The following is a 26,883-nucleotide window of genomic DNA, read 5'->3' on the forward strand; positions in this document are numbered from 1 at the left end:
GGACATGTCCCCCCACTTTTAATAAAATGTAAATTAGCCCCCTGCAATTTTTTGGGGCAGGTGTGTTCACGTACATGTTTTCTAGGGCCAGTATACATAAATCTACATTTAAATTAAAAGAGACAGTACAGTCTATGCATGACCTGTCAACTGACATTTTATTTATATCCAAAATGAGGCAATATGAACATTATAGAGCGCTAAACACTCTCATGCAGGGTATGTTTCATTCAAACTTAAAGCCAGAGGGCGTTCTCATGCAGACAGTCCAAAACAGACTCATAGAGTAATAACTTGTCACGTGCAGGAAATCCCTAATATGGACAAAAGCATCCAGCGATTGCTGTAGCTAAGCTGAATATAAAGCAAAAACGATTTGAATGATGAAACGTGTAGACAATAAACACACGATGAAAAATGATTTATTGATTATTTAGGTATCATTTTCATTTGTGTAATGTCCACAAAATTGCCTATGATTAGTTTCATTGAGGTTGAACTAAAATATCCTACATAAAGTCTGAGGCCAGCACTACAGATAGTGCTACCCTTTTGTTGAAAGATGTCACATCTGATTTGTAACGAGCATTAGTGACAGAATCAGCCAATCAAATTTTGACGTTCAATGACAGCACGCCCTCTGGGTCTAGTGACATGCCCATTTCAAAGATTGCAACTATGAGTGCTATGAGTGGCTAACAGCTAGCACCGAGCACAACAAGTTATTTTGTTGGCCGTATTTACTTTTTAATTCGAGTAAATAGACATGGAATGACAGACACATGGACTTTATTTACAAGTGACAAGTGAGTGCTTTATTATTTGATGAGTATTGTTTCACGCACATTGTTATGGAGGTATACGTGGTGGGGTTGTGTGGATGTCCAGCATTTGTACATTTTTACTGCTGTGGGCGCATCGTCATTTCAGAGTGACATGAATGTGCATAGTGACCCGTGTATTGGCGGATTACTTTTACTGATCCATGTAGGGAAATTTACTCTGCATTTAGCCTGTGTGCATCATAATATGCGCATTATATGCATATGGCTGCTGTAACAGAGATGTGTAAGATGTGGGTATGTAGTTTACAGTTCCTTACTGAAGGCCCTGACTGAAACCCCATGGTATGCAACTGGGTTTACATGTGTTTTTCAAGTCATCTCCAGGTAATAAATAAATAAAGTATGAATAATGCAGTGCTAATTCACATACTATTTAGTACAGAAACTACAAAATATATTTTCTGCCTTATTATGTGATAAAAATGGGAAAAGAAGTGTTTAATAAAATTATCATTAGGAAAATATAGAGGGAAACATATTATAGAATGCAAATGATTGGATATTGCCATCTATAGTCTTTGTTATTGTCCAGCAGTGTATTTGATTTCTTAGTCAATTAAAAGTAATTGATAAGAAGAAAATACTACTACTACTAATAAAACCTGTGACTTAAAAAAAGAAGAAGAAGGTATTAATTGTCATTTCTGTCCCCCTCACTTTTGAAATGATGGCTATCCCCCTGAGCCTGAATATTTTGCTAAACAACTTTCAGTCTTCCATGAAAGAAAACGTGTAAATGAAGACAATTTTCATTCTTTTTTTAAAAGAATTAATCCTGTAACATGCTAACACTGACCTAGGAACAGAGGATCTGATGAACAGACGGTGCTTAATAGATCTGCGCTGATATACACAAGTATGGAAAAACACAAACAGTAAGAAAGCTGGAAAAGCATGGAAAAATTAAGCATTTGGACTGCTTTGTGTGTGTTTCCTAGTAAATGTCTGTACCTTGCCAAAGGCATCTTAGAGCTACAGGCGCTTTGAGCTTCTATCAGGTGCTGCAATCGCTTCACAATATTGCCAGTGTGAGTCCACGGCCTTTGAAGTGTGAACGCTGTATTTGAACGTCACTGTATTTAAGCCAACCTTCATTAACAATCTAATTCTGGAGCTGAGCAATCACAACACTAACCCTTCCAATCATACACTTTAAAACAGAAGGAAAATAAACATCAGCACACATACCTACAGGGATAATATAAGATGTAATTATTATTTTTCTAAAAAAAAACAGGAACAATTAGGTTTGATAGTGTAATAAGTACAAGGCTGGGAGGCATTTTTCCGCAATTTTGCAGTATGTGTTTAGAGATTTTTGGCGAGTGCTGCATTGGATTGTGTTGCTTGGAGAGGAAGACTTTTTTGTAAACACAGTTTTAAAAGCAACGGGCATTCTTATGTATCCAAATTGCCTTGGGTTTATTGGTTCCTGGTGTCTGGGAAAGAGATAGCACCGTGAAGATTGAGCGTACACAAACTTAAAGGATCAGTTCACCCAAAATGAAAATTGTCATCATTTATGTTGTTTTCAAATCAGTATGAGTTGTACTTTTTCATACAATGAAAGCATACTGAGACCAGAGGTCATCAAACTCCATAAAAGGAAGAAAAAAAAAAAATCTCACAATATTATAAAAGCTGAGGTGGGAGTAAGAAAGAAATGAAAAAGTCATAATCAAGCTAGACAAGTCAAGTCATGCCAGTTCCTCACCTCAAGCAAGTCAAAGTGCTAAGCAGGCACCAAGTTTGATCACATTACCAAATAGTACCCATTAAAGACAATTTTACTTATTTCCTATAGTAATTATTTAGTCTTTGAAATCATATTATACATAACTGAAAAGAAACAAGCTTTAAACTTGCATTACAAGACAAACTACTATTACAAGATAATGAAAAAAATATTTCACATTCATATAACTTCAGAATATACAATACAAAATATATAAAAAGTCATAAGAATTACTTTATAATACTGATCTTTGCTGGTTTTCATTGCATTGAAAAAAGAGCAGTGTGAAGATTATAATAAACATATCCTGTTTTGTTTAGTAAACAATTTGGTTACACTTTATTTTAAGGTGTCCTTGTTACAGTGTAATTATATATATTTAAGTACTGAGTAATATTAATTAACTACATGCACTTACTGTATGGTTAGGGTTAGGAGTAGTGTTTGGTTTAGGGTTAATTGCATGTAATTATACATAATTTATTGTTATTATAATAGTAAGTGCATGTAACGTGTAACAAGCACACCTTAAAATAAAGCGTTACCAACACTTTCTTAAAATATCCCTTTCATATCTACATGATAAAACAAAAATACCAACAACATAATACTGCAAAAGCACAAAAAGTGAAAAGTTAACATTACTGTAGTAGATATGAATTTATCTTTAAAAAAGTGGATGCTTTATTCTAATGATTTTCCATCTCAAAACACACTTTCACAGACAAGGTCTTTCAGTCTTAGACAGATAAGCAAATGTTTGTCCAGTCTGTGAGCATCAAATAAATGATGCGTGTAAATCACTTTCCATGCTAGATTGAGACCATTATCAATCAGAGAAGGAGAGATGCGCAAGACATGATTTTTAGCTACTGTTCATTATTCTCAGCATACTGACTTCCTTCGATTTAGATTTCAAAATGCCACAGTCAGACACACCTGAAATCATGAAATCTCCTCTTGTTTAGGAGAGATGAGCTGTTCATTTACTAAGCAATCAGACTTGCGATTTTCTGGTAAATGGATGAAAAAATCCCATAAACCTCAAAAATGCTCAAAACCTACACTTAAAGAGAGATATGAACTATAAAACCTAATTTCAGTAAGCAACCACCGTATCATATGATAATAAGATGTTTTTATATGGTCTCTGAAGTTCAACAATGGTAGAATAGGTTAGATGATTTGAGTTATTTTAATGAATGGTTCAGTAATTTCAGTCATTTTAATGAATCAGAAGGCTGATTTGTTTACATGATCACTCTAAAATCACATAGACATCTCTGTGTGGCATTAATGTTATAGTAAAAATGCAAAACACACCCTAATATGAAATCGCATTTATCATTTAGCTTAACATTTTCCATTACTTGGCTAAAATGATGGTTTCTCTGAATGAAGACAAACAAAAAATGTATGCACACATCTGTCAAATAAAAATGGTGATGTATATTGGAAATCATCAAAAGGCGAAATTTTTTTTTTTTTTTAATCTATATTGCTCAGCCCTATTGTAAACAAACCGAGTCAGTGAAGGTGACACCATGCTAATGAAAAACAGATCAATCCTCACTTGTCCTTCCTCATCCTCTTTAAAAGGGCCGTCACGTATTACACTGGCAGGTGTGGCTTCACCCCCAGCCCGTGTGTGTGTGTTTGTGTGGCTAGGACTGTTTGATTTTCATCATGGCTTCCAAAATCTGTTTTTGGGCAGGGATCTGTCACACCTCTGTTAGCAGGTGGATCAGTGGACCGGTGGTAGGGATCAGGGAACACAGCCATGAATGCATCTGCGTGAGGATTTAGGCAGCCGGGGAGTTTGCTTGCCTCTCATGTTTTAAGTTGGGACCTCCTGCGATTCGTCTCATTTGATGACCTTGGGTGCTGATTTGCCGACAGGGTCAACACTACAAAGGCCAGCTTAGGCATTCAATAAAAGCCTTTTATTTGGCTGGTGACCCTAGAGCTGCCATCTCCATCTGGTGGTGTGATTAAAGCCTTCTGACGAGGGGCGGGCATCTTTCTTCATGGCAGCTTCATCAATAATTCGTAAGTGTGGAGAGCCGACCTGTAAATAACGGCAAACCTTCAACTTTATAGTTGTAAACCATCCACTTTGAGCAGAAAACACTGACTGCAGCACAACACCAGCTATCATTGTCCTTCAGCTGGAGGAGAAGAAAAGAGCTGAGACTCCAGAGTGATCACTCAATACAGATAAAGCTCCTGTTGACATGTTGCCTTTGTGCCATCATGCATTGTTTTGTCTAGCACTTCGTTCGTGTCTTTTTGGTGATAGGTGGAGGATGGTCTGAGCTGCAAATGAAACGCCCATAGATTGACCGTTCACAGACCGTCTGCTGCATATCGCACACAATAAATGCAAGAACTTGCAATTGACTGACCAATAGTCATGTTTTAGACCAATATAATAGTACAGGTCTCAGGATTTATCAGTTGCAGCATTCAAACAGAAGCGATCTTACAATTTATCATAACCTGGCATTCCCAGAATCCTCTGCGTGACAGCTCACATTTTGATGGTTTTTCAAATTTGAAGCAAATTTAAATTAAATTATATTTATTTATATTATATATTTAAATTATATTGTATTAAATTAATTAATATTACATGTATGCTTTTAATTGCAACTTTAATTTAAATCAGTGATATAAAGTTGCTACCATGGCAAAGTTCTGACAGCTTCAGTTTTTGGATGTAATTTTTTACTGTTGTTTTTATCTTTATTTATTTATTCATTCATTTTTTTTTTTAAGTCGCTCTCTGAATATTATTTTTATTTATTTGGGAAGTACGGTGTGTACGGTATAATTAGCTGCTCATTATTGCAAAACAAACATTTATCGTGAGGTTCATGGACATCACCATGGGTTTATTTTGTGATAACTAGCACATTGTGCATTATTCCTTACTAACTCTGTTCAAATAAAGCTGCTATATGGACCACACCTCATGCCAACTGTCAAAAGTCGATCTGTAAAACACAAGGTTGAAAATTTCTGTTCAAAGGTGAAGTTAAAGTTTCTGAGCGAGTGGCCAGTGGCATTGTGGATGTGTTTTAAAGTGCTCTGAAGCCAGAGAGCTCCACAGCTCTCCACTGCCGGTCTGTGGCAGTCTCTTCCTGTGTCACCGACTTTCCCAGCCATACTAAGAGGAAAAGAATGAGAAAAACTGGAGGATGGGGGGAAAACGGCGTAACTTTCATCTCTGCAGAAGAAAGAAAAATAGAATCACCAAATCCATCCACATGCCTGGCTGGTCTAAATCTGATTTTCTGCTATTAAGCTCCATTTCCCTCTCTCGATCTGCCACTCCGAGGTGATGGGGAGGTGTCTTTGATCATATTCTCCCACTGTTTTGCTCTCTGTAATCCATGACCAAAAATAATGGGATTTGGTGTATCTCCAAATGGCAGAGAAACCGGTTGACAGAAATTAATATGTTTGCAGGGACAAAAAGTGAAGACAAACAATGACAACAACATCCCCAAAACGCCACCATCTTCCATCAGGAGTGAAAAAGAGAGAGAAAATATGAATCATAATGTTAAAAAGAGACTAAAAATGGTGGTGACACATTAACAAAAAATAAATAAAGTTAAAAAGAGGTAACATCCAAACTTTGGGCAGAATGACAGCTGACAGGCGCGCCGTGAGGGAGCTGGGTGTACTGATGTGTCTTTGAAGTGAGCGTGTGTTTACCGCGTTCTCCAAGACAGCAGCAGCCATGTTCTTGGGGCCTGATTCGCTCTAATCCCTCCTGTCACTGCTCAATGGAAATCTTGTACCGATGCCACATCCTTCTCAGTCAACAGGTGCATTTCATTATGCAATGTGTACATGCAATAATCTTGACCGGTTTCCTGCCAGCTTCTTAACTGAAAGCTTTAATGTGCAACAGGCTCAGTATTTGTGCAAAGGCACTTTTGCTTTATCATTGTGCTGTTGCTCGATTGTGTTCATATTCTTATGCAAACTGTCCCATTTGTTTCAATGTGACAATTTAAGCTAAAATGTTTCAAGAAATGCACTTTTGGTCTGGGTTAAATACAATTCAAAGGGGTCATGAACTGAGAAACCACAATTCCCTTGATCTTTTGACATACAAGAGGTCATTGTACTATAAAAAACATTGTACCTGTAAGTTTCAGAACTCAAAACTTTCTCGTTAGTTAAAAACAACAAGTTTAAAAGCTGCCAAAACGACAGCTTGTGGAATGTGCCACTCTAAGACGTAATAGTGTGGCTAAACACCACCTCCACAGAAGAGGATGATCAACGCCTGCTTCTACATCGCTGCCTTTTAATCCCATCCACCGATTTACACATATAGTGTTTATGAGAGAGGCAAACGTGCAGGTCCATGCAGAAACCAAATGATAAAGATGGTTTTGAAGACAAGATGCTGTGCAGTGCCAAGTTGCGGGAAAACTGTCTTTGCATTGCCTTCATTCTGATCCTAACATTAGGAAAGAGTGAATGAACTTGATTTTTAATGAAGATCCAGACCGCGTCAATAAGAACTCGGTTCTTTGTTCACTTCATTTTACTGTGGATTCGTTTACAAACAAGGCACAATTCGATGTGGGATTTTCCGAAAGACTGAAACTAAAAGACGATGCTGTGCTGACTATATTGGATCCGACCCTGATGTCGCAAGACACAAGTAATAACTAAATAACTGTTTTTATTACGTGATCACTATTGCTTTGTCTGTTATTACAGATCGTTTGATATATTTATGCATTTTTAACCTAAATCAAAGCAGCATCCATCAGTGAAGGATGTAGGATGTTAAACATACACAACTATTAGCCAATCACAGCAGTGGTCGTTTCCTTCTGAGTCTACAATCCGTCACGTCTATTCAGACAGAGCGTTCTGATGAGGAGGGTCAAAAACAGGACAGCATATTGCTTCTTGATGTAAAAATCTTGAAAACATTATAAGTGGACCTCAGAGAACAGTACACAATAAAAAACAAAGGCAGTTCATGACCAGTTTAAGCTAACAAGTTAACACAGTGATTTCAGTAGGACAACATACAATGACCGCCCCGTATATTTCCTTTGAAAGTGCATGTCTGTTTGCTCTTACAAAATAAGTTTCTGTGGTTACCAACAGCATCTGTGGTATTACGAATACCACAGAAAACAAATCAGACTCACCCTTTGGTTTGTTTGAGAGAATCATTTCAAACTTAAGGATTTACACTGAAACATTCATTTGAATTAAACTATTAATGAAAGAGACAATAAGGCCAAAGTAATGACTGAAAACAGTCTGGATCATCTTGGCAGGCATTCTGGTATAGCGGACTTTCAGATATGTCACATCTCTGTAATACTAGCTAGCAGTGAAAGCTTCTGGGTGGATGTTTGTGGATGGTGGGCAAACACTGTGTAAACAGAAGGCAGGTGAAACATTCTGACAACTTCCTCCTGGATCATTCACAAATACATTTCATATGTATTTACATTCTCTTCAGCTAGCGTAAAGTTGGTTGCTTTCGCCACACATGGCTCTTCGATTTGCCTCTTGCTACGCTGCAGAGGAACGGCACAGAAAAGCACGTGCTGCCTTTTCAAAGCAATTTCTCTCACACTACCACTACCTCTGTCTTCCACTTTTCACTTGTTCTTTGTCACAGTGAGGAAACAAAAATAACCGCATCAGTTGTATGCCGCACATCTTGTTACCATGGTGATGTACAGAGACCATGTAGCTGGAAGCAGATGCAGTGGCACTACAGAATTATATTTGTGTGAGAGAAAGAATAAAAAAATAAGAACACAAAAGTAGGGTCCAATGATTTCTGTGATGTGAAAAGCATGGATGGAATCACAGATGTAAAAAACTGAATTTACTGTATAATGTGGAATGTCAGAGAATGTGGCAAAATTTGATTGAATAAACCAAAAGTAGAGTTGTACGCTTAATCAAATCGCAATATGTTAATATTAAACGACAAAGAACTCCTATTTAAACATGCTTGCAAACTGCTTGTTCTGCATGACTTGTCTACTACACGCGCTCAAGTACATGGGACATTTGTGGTGTTTCCACATAATCTCCAGAACTGCTCTGAGAGTCACTTCACAGCATTTAACCATTTCATTTGATGAAACTATCATCAGATACACAGAGAAACTCAAGGACTTCACTACAACCTGCCAAAATAAAAGCTTGGTTTAACCTGAAGAAATTGTGACAGAAATATATTACTATTATACAGTACTTTGATTTTTTTTCAAAGGAATATTTATTTATGTTGGTATTTATCTCTATGTTGTGCAGCCAAAAATAAAAGGAATTACTCAAATTTCATTTGATAAAATTTTAACCGTTATATGCATTAATTAGATTATTACCATTATTGATAATGAATGTGCATTAAACCATAAAACAACAAATCCAGAAGAATTAATACAGTGTGTCTGAAAAATTCCATTAGGCACTATTTGTAACATTCTGCTCTGTTTTAGTTGTGTTTTTCCATGGCTTCTGTTGACCCAATTTCCCTGATTAGTTAATTAGCCCCTCACCTGTTTCTGTTTTCGTATGATTATGACCTGCCTTTATAAGCCTGAGTTCTCCCCAGTTGAGTTTGTCTGCTATTGTTTATGTTACATACCTCTGTGAGATTAAAATACTTATTGTTTTGGATATCCCTGCCTGCCTGCCTTGTCTTCTCTGTCTGCCTGGGGAAACCGTAACAGAATAGCAGACCGAAACAGTTTTTTTTCAGCGGCGTTATTCTTTTCGCTCATTTTTGTTTTTTTTTCCCTCTCTCCCTCCTAGTATGGATCCCGCCTTCTTACTCCTTTGCCTGGAGCAGAAGGACCGTTCGCTGGTGGAACACACCATGGACTTCGTCAACCTGGCGCGCCTTACACACTTCAAGGACCGCTCGCTCTGTGTGTTCTACATCTCCAACCTGAGCGAGCAGTGTAAGGCGCGCCTACCAGCGAACGGTCCCAGGGAGAATTTCGCCGCTTGCGTGGAGTGGGTGCTGGAGTGTAATGGACTGTTTATCTCCGGTGGCCCTGCTGAGGACAGCTCCAGCCCCACTCCCAATCCAGAGCCCAGCCAACCCTCACCATCTCCCTGCACGGAGGTTTCGCCAGAGCCCACCGCAGTCGCAGAGCCTGAGCCGGCCACGAGGATAGAGCCGTCACCGCGGGAAGTGACTGAGCAACTCATTGCCTCGGGAACCGTACTCGACGCGACTGACCGGGTGTGTGAGCCGGCAACATCGTGCGTCGTGGGAGTGTTGGTGGAGATAGACGGAACGGACGTATCACCGGTCCACACTTCCACCACAGAGGGTGAGAGACTGCTGGTTTCTGGAAACCTTTCTGAGGATATGTTGGATGAGTTAGACGAGGAGTACTTCTGGCTTCTCCCCTTCCCATTGCTCCCACCCACCTCTCCATGTTCTCCGGCCATTAGCCAGTGCTTCCCTGAACCTGTTAGCTTTAAGCAATCCCCCGTGCTCGCTTCTCCAGAACCAGTCCGTCCAGTGCCCGATTCTCCAGGGTCAGTCTGTCCAGTGCCCGATTCTCCAGGGCCAGTCCCTCCCGAGCTTAAGCTAACAGAGCGCTCCCAGGAATTAGCGCTGCCTAAACGCCCTCCAGTGCCTGTTCCCCGCAAGTGCCCTCCAGTGCCTGTTCCCCGCAAGTGCCCTCCAGTGCCTGTTCCTCGCAAGTGCCCTCCAGCCAGCTCCTCAAGGAAGGTTTTAAGGAGTTTCCCACCCAGCCTCCCTCTCCCTCCTCCTCTGTATCTGCCAGTCAGTCCAGCAGTCTGCCCTCAGCCACCTCAGGAAAGTCCCTCAGCTCACCCTCAGTATGCCATGTCCGGTGGATCGGTTGAGCTTCGGGTCTCCCTGGGATCAGCTACCTCGGGGTTGGAGGATCCCCAGTCTTCGCCTCCAGCCTACGAGACCCGGACTCCACCTCAGCCCTCCGATCCATCGGCTCCACCTTGGCTCGTGGCTCCCTCATCTCCACCGTGGACCCTCATTCCACCAGCTCCGCCGGGCTCCCTCGTCCCTCCGGCTCCGCCTTGGTCAGTCGTCCCCCTGCCTACTCCACGGAATTCCACTCCTCCAGCTCCGCTTCGTCCCTCCATTCCTCTGGCTCCGTCGGGTTCCTCCCTCCCTCCGGCTCCACCGTTGTCCTCTGTCGCTCCGGCTCCACCGCGTCACTCGGGATCCCCGCCTCCGCCTCACTCGCCTGAGCCGCCGGCTCCACCGTGGCCCTCCGGCCCATCAGTGTCACCCTGGCTCTGCGGCTGCTCTGCTCCATCCTGGGCTCCTTCTCCACCGGCGTCATCTCCGGCAGTCGGCCCCATGGTGTCGGTGGTCCCATTACCACCATGGCTCCTCCCGCCATCGACTCCGCCGTGGGCCGCCATCCTGGCTGGCCTCTGGACTGCCATCTGGCTACTCCTGCTCCGGGCTCCTCCCTGGCTCCTCCCACCCTCCACTCCCCCTTGGACTAATTTTTTGGACTGTTTTTGTTTTTACCCATTTTCCATTGCCCGGCTTCCTCCTACTCCATGCCCGCCTCCTGAACCCCCACCCTCCCTCCTCTGTTGGTTTATATTTTTCCGCGCGAGGACGCGCCGTTCCGGGAGGGGGCGAACTGTAACATTCTGCTCTGTTTTAGTTGTGTTTTTCCATGGCTTCTGTTGACCCAATTTCCCTGATTAGTTAATTAGCCCCTCACCTGTTTCTGTTTTCGTATGATTATGACCTGCCTTTATAAGCCTGAGTTCTCCCCAGTTGAGTTTGTCTGCTATTGTTTATGTTACATACCTCTGTGAGATTAAAATACTTATTGTTTTGGATATCCCTGCCTGCCTGCCTTGTCTTCTCTGTCTGCCTGGGGAAACCGTAACACTATTATTATTATTATTAAAATATGAATACATTTTTATGGAATTGTCATAAATTCAATTGATTTGACATAATTTGTTGATTATTACAAACAATGCAATTTAACTATTAAAACAAAATCCCAATTTTTTTAATGGAAAACATAACAATTGACAAAGAATATAAAAATAAATAAATAAATTGGGGAAAAATAAAAAATAAAACAAATTACAGGACCCTAGAAGAATTTTCTGGCTACTTTTTATTCCATATTGTTTTATCAGTGAATAATGACCAAATTTGGGACCACACGACTATTGCATTACTTTAGAAGACTTGGAAGACTAGTGCCCAATTCATAAGGACTACTTTTATCATACTCTTATGGTGTATGTCTGTATTGTATGTATGTTTGTATTTATTTACTTTTAATTATTATATGCATTTATTTACTTATTGATTTATTTTATAGCTTGAAAGACAACAAGCGCATTCCTCACCATTCGTCCTTTTGTGTTCCACTGAAGGAAAAAAGTCATATGGCTTTGGAATAATGTGAGTAAAGGACGAGAATTTTCATTATTGGCCGAACTATTGTTTTGAATGCAGTTCTATTCAAAACTATTGTTTACAGAACATGGCCATATTATAGCAATTCATGAGAGGTGCCACAGGTCTATGCTTTGAGGCCGCTCTCATGTCAAATCTATGCCACTGGGTTTGGTCTGACAGCTCCAGTCCATCAGGGTAAGTTAGGCTGGTTCTTTTTATCAGGGCAATCCCTTGAGCCTTTGGCTTTTGGGCAAACAGAAAATAGAAAAGGGAACCAGCCACATCCATTTCAGCACCTCCAGCTACAGCTTAAATGACCAATCCCTTTGATGTTAAACTCTGAAGTTGCATCATCTGAAAAAACACTGATCATTGAAGAATAGGGATGTTCATTTTAACCTGTTAACCGCTAACCGACCGAAAATACTTTTGACCGATTAATACAATCAGTTAAACGGTTTAACGTCACTTATTTATTTATTTTTTTCAGTAATTTATCAAAATATTTTAGGTTTGCTGCATGGTTAAAATAAGCTACGCGTATAAAAAAAAGACGTTTTTTAGAGAGAGAAAAAAAAACAAGTCGCGTATAAGTTGCATTTTATTATTTCATTCAGAGGCCGACGCGAATTACAAACATTATAATAAACACTGTACATAGCTAGGCTATTTTAGTTCCCCTCACTCCACAACAAATCCTTTCAATTAACAGTAGGCTATTTAGAAAAGAACAAGAATTAAAAATGTAAGAAGCTATAGCTATAACGACAAACCAAAACAAATTAATTTAGGCTAAAATGAAACTGAAACCAATGTTGGGGCTCTGGTTCGACACAAAATCAAATGTTTCTGTATTTGCGATGCATTTGAATGCCAAAACATTATTTACCTTTTATATTGGCTACTTCACTCGCGTTCCAATATCCACGTAAAACAAAATATTTTGCATAACTTCACGGTGGTATGGTGATAACGCTTAACGGCACACATTTTACTACATATTTAAACTGAGCAGTGTGTTTTTTTCCCCATATGTTTGACTGATTGTTTTTTGTTATGATAATGAACAGGCTGCATTGTCAAGGTAGAATACTTAACTATGTGCGTGCATGTGGCGCTGGAGCAATCACTTGATTTTTTTTTTCGTTCTAACAGTGGAAGCAACTACTCCTTTTAGTCATGAAGATAATTGGAATTGTAAAAGGTTTGATTTTATTTGTGTACATTCACAATAAAAACACATCTTTGTGCTTTTGTAAAATAAGCCTAAAAAAATAGGATGCCGCTTTCTGCTGTCTGGCAGCACAAAAATTAACCGAAATTCTGCATAGGCTACTTGTTGCACAGTTTTTCTTTTGTTTTCTTAAATTATTATTTAAGTGAAAATATATTTCTCGAATAGGCTTATTTATTCGTTATAATATATCTATATACTATATACTCATATTCATCTTTTAATCATATTTGTATATTCATTCATTCATTTTTTATTTATAAAGCACATTTAAAAACAACCCAGGGTTGACCAAAGTGCTGTACAGATCATAGTCATCAAATAAAGGTACAATTTACAATCTCACAAATAGCAAAACAAAGACACTAAGATAGTAAATTAAAAACCCACACTAAAAAGATGAGTCTTAAGTTTTAACTTGACACCATTCGGATGACACCATTCGGATTGAAACCGGTAGGCTATTCCAGAGTTTAGGACCTACTGTCGCAAAAGCTCGGTCTCCTCGATGTTTCAACCTAGATCTACAGACAGAGAGCAATCCAAGGCTGCCTGATCTGAGTGACCTAGAAGGATTGTGATACTTTAAAATGTCAGAAAGATACGTTGGTGCTAAGCCATGTAGTGATTTAAAAACAAAAACAAGAATTTTAAATTATATTCTCAGTTTTACTGGAAGCCAATGCAAAGAGGTTAAAATGGGTGAAATATGATTACATTTTCTACTGCCAGTCAGCAACCTAGCTGCAGCATTTTGTACCATTTGAAGATGACTGATAGATGATTGATTTGCTCCATAATAGAGAGAGTTGCAGTAATCGAGGCGTGAGGTGACGAATGCATGGATGACTATTTCAAAGTTCTTTATAGAAAGAACAGGTTTGACTTTTGCAAGACGTCTTAAATGATGAAAACAGGATTTAACCACAGAATTAATTTGTTTGTCAAACTTAAGACCTGAATCAAACAAGACACCTAGATTTTTTGTACAAGGAGTAACATAAGAGTTTAAGCAGCCAAGGTCCAAATCACCAAGGTCATAGGAATCACTTGGACCAAACAGTATAACCTCGGTTTTATTCTCATTTAAGGCTAAGAAATTTTGTGAAAGCCAAGTTTTCACTTCATGAAAACAGGCTAGCAAAACCTCTATGGACCTTGAATCATTATGTTTAAAAGGGATGTATAATTGGGTATCGTCAGCTTATAGGTGAAATGAAACTCCAAATTTGGAAAAGATGGAACCCAATGGCAGTAAGTATAGAGAGAATAATGTTGGTGCAAGAATAGATCCCTGCGGGACACCACAAGAAAGATGAGCAATTGAGGAAGTGTATTTTCCCATACAGACAGAGAACGTCCTATTAGTTACAAAAGACCGGATCCAATTCAGAACGGTACCCTGAAAGCCTAAAAGATTTTCCAGACGGGAGATAAGAGTAGAATGATCAACCATGTCAAATGCTGAGCTGAGATCTAAAAGGACCAGAGCAACAGCACTCCCGTTATCTGGAGCCAGCATAATGTCATTAGTAACTTTCAGTAAAGCAGATTCAGTACTGTGTAGTTTTCTAAATCCAGACTGAAAATGATCATATAATGAGTTAGAATCCAGAAAAGAGTGTAGTTGAGTGAAAACAACCTTTTCCAAGATTTTTGAGATAAAAGGGAGATTCGAGATTGGTCTAAAATTACCTAAGTCAGACACATCAAGATTTTGTTTCTTAAAAAGAGGAGTTACGGAAGCATGTTTTAGGTAGTCAGGGACCGTGCCAGTACTCAGACACATATTGATAAAAAACAGGAGATCAGGCCCTATAATATCGACAATTTGCTTAAACAAGTGTGATGGGATACTGTCATACGGACAAAATGTAGGTTTCAGATGAATTATAATGTCTTTACAGGTTTGCAGGGAAATAGAACTAAACATGCTCCAAGTAGAAGAGCGCCCGGTTATTTCATGGGAAATATGAAAAGCAGCCGATTATTGAGGTCTTGACCTTGTTATCTTCTCGACAAAAAAGGCCGCAAAGTTTTCACATAAGGAATCAGACAAATCAGGGAAAACATCAACAGTTGGATTTAAAACAGCATCAATAGTTGAGAATAATATTTGTCTTGACTCCACAGCCAACAGAGCAATTTTGTTTTTACTTCTCCAATAATGGAGGGCACTGTATATATATATATATATATATATATATATATATATATATACAGTATATATATACTGTATATATATATAGCGCCTAGCTTTATGCAGGTGAGTGATGTGATAGCATAGCTATGATGACCATGTGAATCCTCATGTTCTGTTGTTTGCTGCTTTTTGCGCATGTAAATTTAATTCCCGGAAAACAAATGTTAGTATTTTAACAGATCACAGACACTTATTCTTTCTAATTTAATTTAGTTCTAATTTAAAATAATTGTCGGTTAACAATAATCGGTTAACGAGCGTCGGTTGTCGGTTAGGAAAAAATAACCGAAATGAACATCCCTACTCAAGAAGTGTAGAAATACTCAAGGAATGAGTTAAAACAATATGAATCAGGAATATGTCTATAAACAAAACAGAATTAGAAGGAACATGACAAACTGTCATCCTCATAAACAGAGCCAAATCTTCCTCAAACCTATTCCTGCTCATTTAGCGCTGGCAGATGAAACATGCTCAAGAGAACATGCCTGTATATCTCCATCCCTGCCTATACTGATGGTGTTAACAAGTGGGTTGATCCGATGGCTATGAGGGCATGTGAGAGAAGACGATTAGAGCTCAAAAAGAGTGATGAGTCCAAAGAAAGACTGCTCTTTCAACAGGGATTCATTACACACACTGCTTTTTTAGAAAAACTGCCCCTCTTTAGGGTGAATGCCCCTATGATACTATATAAACAGCCTTCATTTGCCATCTTACTTTGGATGGGAATGCTAAAAGAAACTGAAATCTTCTTGTCCGGGCTGGTGCATGAAATCTACAAGTTGGTGATTAGCCGTGGACATAAAATGTTGCTAAATATCTTATGATTTTCAGTGAGTTTTATTCAGGATTTTTTTGCAGTGGCTGTTCTGGTGGAGAATGCACTAAGAATAAATTTGACCCACTGCACATTGTTTATTTGAATATATCTGTGTTTTGATGACTATAAGAATTCAGCAGATGTGGAAAAATTGCAAGCATTTCAATGCTCACAATTGAAATGGTGCAATTGCTATGATGTACGCAAGTATTCTGTACCAGCAATGTTATAACTGCTGTAGACAAACAGCAAAGGTATTATGGAACCGGTCTCATTCTATAAAGAGCCTCATTTACATAGAAATGTCAATGATATTGCCTTCATTTAATTAAATATGCATTTCACAGCATTATACCAGTGCATCTAGTGTTTGCGCTGACATAAAGTGGCTGTAGTGATTTTGTACCTGCTAATCTTTGTGTATAATCTAGATTTATTTACATTTTGCCTTTTTTTTCAGTTTTTCAAACTAGAAAATATGAGTTAATTTTCACATATATGGCACGTGGTATTATAACAAAAACACATTCACTCTTTGGAACCAATAGAACTATATGCGGTGATTAAAGAGGGATGCTGATCTAAAAATCAGCTTTGAACTTAATACATTTTCTGACTGGCAGATTTTGTTGAGGAATCTGCAGTAAAAAAAGAGAAGACATGAAAAGGCCTGAATCCGTAGGAATTCAGGACAGGAAGCCGTGATTTGTATAGCCGTTACTCCAAAGCTAAAGAAGAAGAAAGTACAAAGAACATCTGAGCATCAGAGGCACTGGCTGTGAGCTGCAGAGAGAAGTCTGGTTTATCTGGAGGAACAAGGCTCCCAGGTTTCTATGTGGTGGATGGAGATTGGGTACTGGTGTCTGCGCACACACACGCACACACACTCGCCACAGCCAGATAAACCTCTGTTGTTAACAGAGACAGGAATAAATTCACTTTCATCTTCCTTTCTTTTCGCTAAGCGTCTGACGTTGGAACAATCTAACACATGATCTTATCGCTTCTGATATTCTGTTTCTTATTATTTTATTCCACAAGCTCTCCTTCAAAAAGCCAGTGTCTTTCATGAAAACCCATTCATGGATTTAATGGATTTCTCTTTCCTTTTTCTCTGGGATCTGGCTTCAAACTCTGGCTGGCCATTTCAGGAGCGGCTGACTGCCGAGGACAGCGTTTCTCTCGCCATCAAAAGAATAAGAAATTTCAGTTTAGAAACATGCCAAGTCACTACAAATCTAAACGCCTAAAAACTTCCAAATGAAAACAGCTAAACTTTTCCCTCTGAAACATACAAAAAAAGAAGCTGTGAAGCAGTTGGGGAGAGATAACCTACCAGGCTAAATGCGCAAATGAAATCATTAGCTGCATTTAAAGCATTCTGGCTAATAATCTGTGAAACCAGTAGGATTAATTTTAGGAACGTTTCTACTATCATGCAACAAGGAGAAACTAGTTTTTACATTTTCTGAAGAGAATGTCAGAGCAGTTGTGCTTTCTTTTCTTCACAATGATAGGATGCTATGGCATTTTGCGTGGTTAACTAAAAGAGCCTTTCTTTTTACCAGCTATCACATCAAAAAGCTATGCACTTCAAAGGCAGGGGATTTTTCTGTCCATTTTATTATCCACCAGATAAAAATCATATGTCGGAAAGCATAAAAAAAAAGTCATTTAAGGAATCATTTATGTTTGTAGCACAAATGGTGCCAAAATTTAGTATAGGGTTAGAGGTTTGTTCAAATTTCTAACTCTAAATATGAGTAATTGTGATTGACTTTGCGAACACCACGGGTGACTCATGTACTGGATCGCAATGGTGAGCTATGAAACAGTGGCAAAATGAGACGTATGTATATGCGTGTGAGTCAGATGTTTTGCTAATCCTCAGAGGATAAAACAGCTTTACTCTGGAAGAATGACTCTGGTGTTACGCCTCTGCCCCGAGAGAGATCAGAGAGCCGGTTTACTTCCTTTACCTTGCACTATACTAGCCTGGTCACTCTCACAGGTCAGCGTTAACATCATCTGTCTCATTATGCCATATTTATCTACATCTGTATTAATAATCATGACACTACTTACCTCACAAGAGTCATGCCTTACGCAGAATACATATGAGCATCCATTTGTTGTGTTTCTCTTTATGACTAATCTGCATCGATCAGTGAGAAATGCCTTAAAGGGACAGTTCTCCCAAAAATGAAAATTCTCATTATTTACTCATCTTCAAGTTTCAAACCTGTATGACTTTCTGCCTTTCATGAAACACAAAAGGAGATGTTTAACTGTCACTCCACTTATGTATTCCACTAAAGAATGTAAATGGGTTTGGAAAAAGATTGGGTAGCACTTTAGAATAGGGAACACTTATTCACTATTAACTACGACTTTTCTCTCAATAAATTCCTAATTTTCTGCTTATTAATAGTTAGTAAGGTAGTTGTTAAGTTTAGGTATTGGGTAGGATTAGGGATGCAGAATAAGCTCATGTAGAATAAGGCATTAATATGTGCTTAATTACTACTAATAAATGGCTAATATTCTAGTAATATGCATGTTAAGAGATCCTAAAATATAGTGTTACCGAAGATTGTGTGTAAAAAAAAGAATCTCCAGAGGCCACTCTGGATTTGTGGCTAAAGTGTCCTGGAACAGGTTAGTGTAGCGGTTTCCAATGTCCAAAAGTGTTTCTTTGCTATAGGTGATCAGTGCCGACGTGAAATGTGTAAAAAGAGAAAGTAAAAGTAAGTAAAAAAGTAAATAAAAACACAATCTTAGCGGAGCGACCTGGACGGCATCCGAACTCAGCGGCGCCGTCTTGAAATAAAAAAAAATGAAACATGAAACTCCTCGTCTACTTTCAAGACGAGGAGTTTATTGTTTTCATTCCAGGTAGTATGTGTAAATGTTTAGAGTTTTTACAACAATTATAATGTGCATTACTTTGCTCAGTGGCATATACACTAATATTCGTCTGTTTCATTCAAATTCTGAGGTGAATGTAGCCACTCAGTCCGTATTCAGATCAGATGGTGGATCAGCACCTAGTAGAGACAACCTCGACAACCCTGAATGTCAGCGGAGACCATGTCAGCTAGATGAGCTCCAGAGACAGATCCCCTCAAAAGACCTCGCTGGCCATCGGGACAAGACCACGAGAACCAGACAAGTCCTCTGCTCAATCTGACCTGTGTTGCAGCCTAGAATTAAACCACATCATGCTGGTTTCATCTGGCCAGAGGAGAACTGCCCCTCTGACTGTGCCTGGTTGCTCCCAAGGTTTTCTACTCAGTTTCTGTCAACGATGGAGTTTCGGGTCTTTGCCGCTGTCACCTTTGGTTTGCTTATTTGGGGACACTTAGCTGATTGCACATTATTGGAAGAGAGCTGAACTGGATGATGTCAACACTGAATCACCAATGAACGGACTTTAACTGGAATAATGACTTGTTAATATCGTCTTGCATTATTGACAAACTATTTTCCTGTTTGACTCTGTAAAGCTGCTTTGACACAATCAGTATTGTATAAATTGCTATGTAAATAAAAGTGACTTGATTTGATTTTATATACTGTAACCCTATAACACTTGCCTCATTTTAAAAGATAATCGTGAACATTAATAATATTTGTAAATGTTTGTTAGCTAACATCTTATTTAGTTTTTTCTTAGTTCATTAAACAAAGTTTAAACATAATTTTGCAGTTGTATTACAGATGTAATGTTTGTCAACTGGAGCTTTAAAGGGATAGTTCACCCAAAAATGAAAATTTAATTTACTGACTGTGGTGAGTGTCGCAGGTGTCGCTCATTATCATTAACTCCACCGGCCTCACTCCGTTCCCACGGCTCTCGTCCCCGCACCACTCACCACATACCCCCATCGCCCCTCGCAGGCCGGGGGGTACCCTCGAGACTGTGCTCTCAGGGCGGCCGCGGCGTAGCAAAGGAGACGGAAGGATGAGGAGTGACAGAGACTAGAGAGGGGAGAGAGGAAAAAAAAAAATTCGGTCCGGTTCCCGGACACACTGCTGGTTGGTCCTCAACCAGCTGAGAGGCTCTCACTCGCGGTGCCATGCGATGGTACTGGACCTCTTTGGTGGACGGCTCGACGCTCCGCCTCCTGGCGGACGGCGATGGCTCCTCCGGTCGAGGGCAGCCGGCAGCGAGTCCCCCATTCCCTGCTCCTCCCCAACATGGCGGATGGCAGCAGGCTACGGCCACTCGGCGAATGGCGCCGACTCCTCCGCTCCCTCTCGGACGGCAGCCCCCCTACTCGACCCAGGAGCACAGCAGCGAGTCTTCCGTCCCACCTGTTCTTCCATCGCTCCAGCACCACCGTCGCCTCGGGCAGCCAGCGGCCGCCCCCGCTACTCCCTGCTGCTCGATCTCCTCAGCACCGCGATTCCCCTCAGCAGCGAGGGCTCTCTGACAGCGTGTCCCTCCTTCCTCTCGGGTTTCGGCACCAATGTAACAACGTTCGTCGGTCGCGAAGAAGGAGGCGGGAACCGGCAAACATTTAAAGATTTAAAAAAGTAAAAGTACAGCGGCAGCCCCTCACGGACGACTGCCGCACACAAAACACAAACTAAAATCCAGGCCTGGTCCTCTCTCCTCTTCCACTGTCGTCACTCCTCCTTTTATCCTTCCGGAGCTCCTCCGTGGGACTCGAGACCGGTGAGTGTCGCAGGTGTCGCTCATTATCATTAACTCCACCGGCCTCACTCCGTTCCCACGGCTCTCGGCCCCGCCCCACTCACCACACTGACCCTCAGGCCATCCAAGATGTAGGTGATATTTTTTCTTCATTCCTGCATGTCTAGTTTGTATGAAAAATGTTATAAATGGAGATTGTTATTAAATAAAGGCTATTATGTGTGTTTTTAGTGATTGATAAATATCAGTTAATAATTTTTAATAATTTTGTTAAACTAGAAAAATATATGTTGATGTAGTTCCCCAGCAATTTCTTATGATGCCCAAATATTAAATCTTAGTTGAGGTAACATATAAAACACATGGAGTAAACGGTTCAATTTTAATTGACATAACTTGCAGTAGTCTTCTAAATGTTTGACCAATTAAAACATTTTAGTTGAATGGAATATAAAACTAATTCACTAAAGCTTGAGCTAACAAATAAATAACAATTCAGATAACACTTTGAAGTCAGAAATTGACTGAACGTAAAATTTCTGTGGAACTAGTTACTAAATAATAATTAGTTGAAACCGCTTGAAATTCTTTTACAGTGCGCCTTCTTCAAATGGCCATTATGGTCTTAGTACTAAGTACTAGCTAAATTCTCCACTGGACTACATTGACAAGTGAAATGTTTATTTGCAAAGGCTAGCACTGCTAATGCTGGAGCTTGAGCTCTTGAAGCTCCGCCCTCTTCTCCGGGAGCACCAGCTCATTTGCATTAAAGCAACATACTCAAATACAGAGTGTTTTGGCTCATACCCTAAAAGTGGCAATTTTAACATATAAAATACCTGTTGGGTATTTTGAGCTAAAATATCAGATACTTATTTTACATTTTGTAAAAAGAAGCATAATAGGTCCCCTTTAAACTAAATGCAGAGCAGAATGCCTCCTCTGCCATGTTGCCATCATATACAACAGTTGGCAACTTGCTACTGTAAACAAAAAACTTGCAATGCTTGCCCCGCCTCTGTGGTCTTCTGATTGGCCCACTGTTTTGGAACTGACATTTGGCTCTGCGCATGGAAATTCTTTTATCTTGACACAGCTTCTTAAAAATGCAGTGCGAGACACTGCAAAACACATGAGTGCAACTGTCATACACATCCGTCCAGTGCATGTTTACATAGAAAAACAATGGAAAAGTTGTGCATTGGAATGGGAAAAAACGCATTTTGTGTGAACAGCCCCTAAGCAAGCTTTATTTTCTAAACTTAACAAGTCTTATTTTTCACCAAATGATGAACGTGTTAACTGAATAAAATGTAACAGTGTTAAAACATGAAAACACATTAACTTTGGCAGCTCTAGTTTGAAGTGTGTCAATCAGTTTCAGAGACAGACTTTGTTGAAGTCTCTTCAGAGGAAGTTTTCAGCCGCAAGTCAGGATGAGTATCAGATGAGGGGTGGCAGAAACAGAGACTGATTTTGTAAACAAGCCTTACATGTCAGCCAGAGAGTGGAAAAGCGAGGCGGAATTCTCTTCAAATGGGATTTATGTGCAGCAATGTACTCACATATGGTTCCAAAATGTAGGCCCAGGATTTATGAAGAGGCCAAATGGCAGGCTAATGTGCCGCAGATGTCCTGGGGGAGGGTGCAGTCAGCAGCGGTGCACGAGTTTAATGAAAACTAATCGCTTTGATGGGCCTAATCAGGATTACCCTCTAATCAATACCACCTTTAGCCAGTTCCTGGCCAACCTGTGCTGGATTACAGCCACTTTCCAGCCCTCGTTTCTGCGGCTGGAATCAAGAGCTTTAAAAACAGAAAGGATGCAGGACTTCCGGTATAGTCACCCAAGTCTGCTTGCTCAACCTTGATGGAGCCGGGCAAAGAGGGGCTAATGTGTTTAATTAAATACTAAGCGATCTATTCCCTCAGCACGGGAGTTCAAGCCAACACAGCCCATCAATGAACATGTGCGAATGCGTTTGAGCATATACAAGCAATTCTGGCTTTTGGAAATTGATTGTGGAAAGTGTGAAGTGTGATGTTAACACTGAGTAATTTACATAGACATATCAATCATACTGGAGAATCAGAACAGTTCTGTAAACATAAATAGTCCACGCTGTATATTCATAGTCTTCTGAAATAATTTTCTCAAAAACTTCTTCTCTACCATCATTCTCACGTCTCAATATTTGAACTGAATGAGATTTGAGTCTGAAAAAACTCACTGATTCCATTCCATTGACTTCCATTCATACACGCGTGAATGCAGGAGAGTGGAAACGCATCTTATGCAAAGTTGTTTTGCATTTTACTACGTATCAAAGTTCCAGTTGGTCAAATCTTCCATATCACGTGAAACGGAAACCGTGTGACCAACAGAAGATCGATAAAAACAGAAATTTAAAACTACAGTGCTGGAGGAAAGTGTAGTAGATTGTATGTTTTTACATTTTGGATGTATTCTTATTGTGAGTTGAATTTAAGTTTTTAAAAAGATGCATGACATCATATCACAACTTTTACAACCATAGAAATGTATAGATGCCACTTTCGACCGCTGCAGATACGTTGACGCGTCCGCCCATCTTGGAACAGTCTATGTCTTCACTCACAATAACAATCAAAAAGTTTCAATATGCAACAATATTGTGCAGCACCTGGTTGTAAAAACGCATACAATTAAATTCCTGAATAAACTGGATAACCTTTGACAGGTAAGAATGTGTTGGTTTGTGTTTTTAATGTATTAACTCAATATTACAGGTTTTTAAACTAAAGTCCCTTTTAAATGCCTTGTAGCTAATGGCTTTGTCTTGTATTGTGTAGCAAAAACATCTTCTGAAGTCTACTAAATATATAAATATGTAAATGAATAAATGTGTGTAACTACAGTTGCAACGCAGTGCTCTCGAGTGTTCACAGACATTGCAATATGGCGGACGGCTTATGTATAGTGGCCCATAGAAACAGCCACTAATAGGGAATCTACTTATACATATCTATGGTTGCAGCAGCCACAGAAATTTAACATGCAAGTCTTGTGTGATCATAACATAGCAACATGCTAACATCAGTAACATGGGAATCGTAAATATTAATGCACAGACACCTCATTAGCTGATCATGGCAATGCATCTACATGTTCATCATGTTCGAAAGGCCAAGATCCTTTAATTAACACATATTGTAACAGTGAATTGACAGATCCTGTCTTTTCCAATTCATTTTCACAGGATTTGTTCTGCTATAAACAACTGATAATCCTGCATATTATAGATAATATCAAAAGAAAATAATTGGTAGTGCCAGAGATAAATTGTCTGTCCCACAATTTCTGTGATTTCCCTTTTTTGTAGTAACCTCCAAATACAGTTTTCTACAATATGAATGTGTCATGACACATTGGGAAGATTAGCACCCAGACAGTCATTTTATAATGCAATGATATGCTTCCAGCCAAAAGCAATTCTACTGACTTCTATTTAAACAAGCCCTGTTGACCACTCCAAGATGGCGGCATATATGTATTAATACTTTATATCCATGGTTAGTATCAATTGCTTATGAATAGTACTGTAGTTGAATCTTTATCTGTTAAGTGTAAGAGCAACCAAGTTGCTGCCTACAAATGGAGCTTCTTATTTAGACAGTAACTCAATAAGGTTTAGAACAAGGCTAATGATGATTATACAAATCGTGCAGGTGGGTTGTGCGACCTGAATTGCAACCTAGAATGCCAAAAATACATTTTCTGCATTTCACACCAACCTTCTCTTGGGCCAGCTCTCTTTCAGCCTTGTGGGTTCTTTCCAGGTCCTGCCGCACTTTATCCATCTCGGCCCGTATACGGTCCAGAGCTGCTTGCTGGTCCTGAGCGGCCCGCTGTCGCTCCTCCTCCCGCAGAACACCCAACTCCGTCAGCTGCTGTTTCCTCTGACTGTGGGCTGCCAACAGCTCCTTCCTCAGAGAATGCACCTGGGACTCCAGATCAGAGATGGTCTGGTGAGAAAAACAAACAATGAAATTTGTAAATCCGTTAAGATGCACGCATAGATGGGAAAGATGATGTGTTTATGGAATACTGAATCTGGGAATTCAACACATTTAAGCTGTAAAACAGAAACAAATGCAGTGAAAAAAAGATGGAAGAGTCCAGATAGAGAGAAAGAGGATAAGCGAAACAAGCCAAGCAGGATGAGTGGAGCATTTGTGCCCATTCTAGCCAGGAAGAGGAAAACAGACACCACAGCCTCTGATCTCTGAGCCACAAGAGTTCAACATCAAAGCTCGGCATTCCACAAAGGTCAGCGGTTTGATTTAATGAGCAAAATTAGCGCAAATCAAAGGTCAGTTACCCATGGGGATGAGGTACCACTGCCATTTCTCATTTCAGGAAGATGAAAAACCTAATCGAGACCACTTACCAATGAGCTTTTGCATTAACGTGAAAGAGAGTGAAAAAGAGTAGATAGATTACAAAAAAGAGAAGGAATCAGAGGCATTACCACAGGAATTAGCCCTTGATAGCCCTAGATAGCCATCTAAAATATGGTCATGCAGAATAAGGCATTAATATGTGCTTTATAAGTGAAGTGAAGTGACATACTGCCAAGTATGGTGACCCATACTCGGAATTCGTGCTCTGCATTTAACCCATCCAACGTGCACACACACAGCAGTGAACACACACACCCCGTGAACACACACCCGGAGCAGTGGGCAGCCATTTATGCTGCGGCGCCCGGGGAGCAGTTGGGGGTTCGGTGCCTTGCTCAAGGGCACCTCAGTCGTGGAATTGAGGGTGGAGAGAGCGCTGGACATTCACTCCCCCCCACCTACAATCCCTGCCGGCCCGAGACTCGAACCCGCAACCTTTGGATTACAAGTCCGACTCTCTAACCATTAGGCCACGACTTCCCTAGTACTAGTATAAGTACTAATAAACAGGCAATACTAGTAATATGCATGCTAGTTAATAGTGAGAATTGGTCCTTAAAATGAAGCGTTACCAATATTTTTCCAAATAATTATGAATAATCCAAATAAAAATAAAGAATCGGCAGGAAATAGTGGCTCAACTGTATCCACGTGGATTTGATAAGATTGTGAAAAGTGGGCAGTAATTTTTTTATTCATTAATGTTTTTCCCCACCCCTGTTACACTGGTAACGTGAACAGAAATATGTTGATGAAAGATTATGAAACCAACATTCCTCTCTTAATAATGAGAACTGAAAAGGAATATTTATTAATGAAGTATAGAGAATTCAACTCTCATATTCTCTTTAAACACCATTTGACACTTTAAAACTTCAAAAAGATATGGTGTACATAATCAATTACCAGCACAATTGATGCTAACAGCCATTTGTACTCCAGCACACCATGTCCATAATAATGATACCAAATAATCCAGCGTTTAACCCTTGTGCAGACAGTGGCGTGTGGTAGAGTCTGGCATGTTGGCAGTCCCTCGTCTGCTCCTCGCACTCCCAAACATCCCAGGGAGGAGACTGCTAAGTGCATCACGTGGCATGTCTGTCGGATAAGCATCTGAAGTTGTTTTGCGGCCACTTGGGGAATCGCAGCAAACTTCAAAGCCGTGTCGCACAAACACCCAGATGCCAAGACTGTGCGCGGGTCCAATACGGCCAGAGCGGAGCAGCACCAGCCCACATGCTGCTGCAACGCCACAAAGCTATTAGATCTCAGCTCGGAGGAGCCTTTAATCTATAATTCCCTTTTAAACTGGACTCTGGGAAGAATTTTCTGATGCATCTTTGATGGGATTGGACGTGCTTTTATGAAAAGAAGCTCCGAAACTAGCACAGAAAATGAAAGGCAATAACCACTGAGAATGTCGCATCACGTATGATGTAACTTCAACAGTTCAACAAAAGAATTTAATTAAAACGAAGTCAGAGAG

At 40.0% G+C, this 26,883-nt stretch overlaps 1 pseudogene across 1 annotated transcript in view; it reads right to left on the minus strand.

Moving 5' to 3' along the window:
• The window catches only part of LOC306867941 (centrosomal protein of 112 kDa-like), a 178,908-nt pseudogene that overhangs the window by 50,693 nt on the left and 101,332 nt on the right, over positions 1–26,883 (minus strand). The window contains exon 20 of the transcript XR_013785800.1: positions 24,726–24,956. The product of XR_013785800.1 is annotated as a centrosomal protein of 112 kDa-like (transcript). The remainder of the gene's footprint in view (positions 1–24,725; positions 24,957–26,883) is intronic.

This window comes from Barbus barbus (assembly GCF_936440315.1).
Source record: "Barbus barbus genome assembly, chromosome: 4".
In the NCBI taxonomy this organism is placed as follows: domain Eukaryota; kingdom Metazoa; phylum Chordata; class Actinopteri; order Cypriniformes; family Cyprinidae; genus Barbus; species Barbus barbus.